The sequence below is a fragment of the Oryx dammah genome, unplaced genomic scaffold (assembly GCF_014754425.2).
Source record: "Oryx dammah isolate SB20612 unplaced genomic scaffold, SCBI_Odam_1.1 HiC_scaffold_19, whole genome shotgun sequence".
Classification (NCBI taxonomy): domain Eukaryota; kingdom Metazoa; phylum Chordata; class Mammalia; order Artiodactyla; family Bovidae; genus Oryx; species Oryx dammah.
Window position 1 is genome coordinate 80,497,448 of NW_024070203.1, and position 2,828 is coordinate 80,500,275.

The 2,828-nt window shown below is 47.2% G+C and overlaps 1 pseudogene; it reads left to right on the forward strand.

Moving 5' to 3' along the window:
* Positions 1–358: 358 nt before the first annotated feature.
* LOC120879169 lies at positions 359–482 on the forward strand (annotated as a pseudogene).
* Positions 483–2,828: the final 2,346 nt, after the last annotated feature.

Here is a 2,828-nt window from a genome sequence, read left to right on the forward strand (position 1 = left end):
AGGAAAGAAAGAGGACAGGATGCCAATGAAGGAAACAGAGTCTCTTGAATGGCTAATGAAAGAAAAATATGATTATACCAGATTTTAGGGATTCCAGAAAAATTATAGTGGTGCTGTGGTAGTCACTAAATGTTTAAGAAATTGAAGACGTCTCTAATTTCATATATTTTAGATCATTATGTGCCAGATCTACATATTCCAATATGGAGTTTTCAAAATATAGGCAAAGATAACATTTCAATCTAGAAAATGATGCCCAAAGCAAGGTAGTAGTCAAGGCTAAATTTGGGCTAGTGGCTGAGAGAAAGCAACCATTGAGTGCTGGGTTCAATCCAGGATTAGAAAAGGGAGGACCTATTTGCAGTCAGTTAAGCCAACTGACCTCTTTTCCCCATGCGGGCCCATGTGCTATGGCTGCAAAGAGCAGCCTCCTTGGTGGCTGCTGTCTGTAGGGGTGGCTCTAAGGGGCCTTGGAGACAGTCATTTCCAGGGGACATTTATGTCTGGCACACTGTCCCCAATCTAGGGTCCAGACAGGTATGCAGGGTGCCTTTGGAAAGTCCCAGGACACAGTGGCCAGGGTCCTCATTGTCTAAATCATAATGTCCATCTGCACCAAGCTGTAAGACAAGGAGCATGTGACTGAGGCCCCATACAGGGCCAAGTTCAAGTTCCCTGACCACCAGAAGATTCATGTCTCTAAGAAGTGGAGACTTACTAAATTTAATGCAGATGAATTTGAAATTATGGTGACAGGAAAGCAGCTCATCCTGGATGCCTTGGGGGTCAAATATATCCCTAATTGCCTTGTTCCTTCCTTACTCACACCCACCAATAAATCTTACTTTCCTGTAAAAGAAAAGAGAGAAAAGAAAAAGCAGCTCCTAGAACTGGGAGCAAGATATGATCCTTCCAAATCCCAAGAAACCAGCAAAAAGAAAACTAAACCCAAAGGGTCTCTGTCTTCAGGCACCTGGTACAGGACAGTTTAGGATATTTCTTTGGAGCAGTTTGCTTGCCAACGACCTCTGGGTTTACCAGCCATGCTTCATGTGGTGGAAATTTTCTAAGAGATATTTCCCAGAGGGTCCCCAAACCCTCAAATCTGGGGTTACAATGACTAATCTAGGACAGTTGCAAGGGCTGCTCCATTTATCAGAGAGTTTGGGGCTGGGAGGCCAGCATGGGTAAGATCTACAAGGGGCTCCCCTTGACCTCTGCTTAGGACATATGGCCCTCTGCCCTGAGAACTCTCTTGGTTCACACCTTACTCTCTCACCCAAACTAGAAGCAGAAACAATGTCATTTTCCTTCTCAAATTGTTTGGCATAGAAAGGTACCATGGTAGAGATGAAACAAGGGTGTGGAATTTAGCACTGGGAATACCCACTGTGCAGGGATGCAGAATACACACGGTTGAAGCTACCGTTTATGAAGCCAGGTTCCCTGAATTCAAATCCTGCTTCATCTTGGTAACTGTCTGAGTTTGGGCATATTGCTAGCTACCTTGCACCCCAATATTCACAACTGTCAACTGAGAGCAATAATAATGCCTACCGCCAGTGCTCTGGGAATTAAAGGAATATAAGTGCTTATAGAGCATACATATTATACTTCAGTAGATAATACTATTATTTTCATAACCTAATGAATAAACAATGTATGTTTGTGTGTGTGTTTTGCTAAACTTTAGATTTCTCATCTGAAAAATGAAAGGATAAAATCCAGGATTGGATCTGAATTAGCTAATGGAAGTCAAAAAAATACATTGAATGGAAAATGCAATCCAAATGTTTGTGTTTGGTGTTATCATCGTCCATAGTAGGCACTGGAATCAACCACGGCTACGATATGGAAACAAAACAACCAGAGAGAGATGAGGCCAGACCCCTTTCAAAACTCACCATCCTGAGATCTTACACAGGAAAGTTATTTGTAAGCATGAACGCCAGACAAGTGTTCCTTGTTAGCTATGCGTAGGCCCTGGAGACCAGCCCTGCCATGTGGTGAGATCAAGTGAAGTGACAGATTCTGCCAAGCAAGGCTCTGAGGCCATCGCTCAGAGGCGCCTGAGAAATCCCTCCCCCAGAGTCTTCCTCAGCTGCACTGTGCCCCACTCCCACCCTGGCCGCCTCCCCCAAAGACCCCCAGCCCCCTCCCACCAATCCTGCAGACTCTGCCCAGTCCCCACTGGCATGCAAGTGCAGAGCTCAGCACACTCCGCACTTCGTCCCCCTAGATTCACCCCGACGGGTTGGTTCTGCCTGACTGGCCCACGCAGCATCTCTGGGAGAGCCAGAAAGGAATGCACTCAACTCATCAGCACCAGGGGCAGAACCAAAGCCAAGCATGGCCTGTCATCCAAAGGACTGTAGCGATCCCGTCATCACCGAAAGACAGACACAGAACAGGCCCCGGGAAGAGCCTGTCACCTTCCCGAGAGCCAGGGAGGTGGTCAGAAAACCCCAGGGGGGTGTGGGCTCTCCTGTCAAAGCAAGGCCACCAAAATCCGAGCCCTGGAAACTCCTCCCAAACGAACACTTGACAGGTGGAAGGCAAGAGAGCTGCGTCTGCCCTTGAAGCCCCTGGTGGTTCTGACAGTAAAGAATCTGCCTGCAATACAGGAGACTCCGGTTTGATCCCTGGGTCAGGCAAATCCCCTGGAGAAGAAAATGGCAACCCACTCCAGTATTCTTGCCTGGAGAATCTCGTGGACAGAGGAGGCTGGTGGGCTACAGTCCATGGGGTCATAAAGAGTTCACTACTGAAGAAGTCGGACACAGCCGGGCAACTAACACTCTCACTGAAGCTCTTGGCTCCACCTGGGA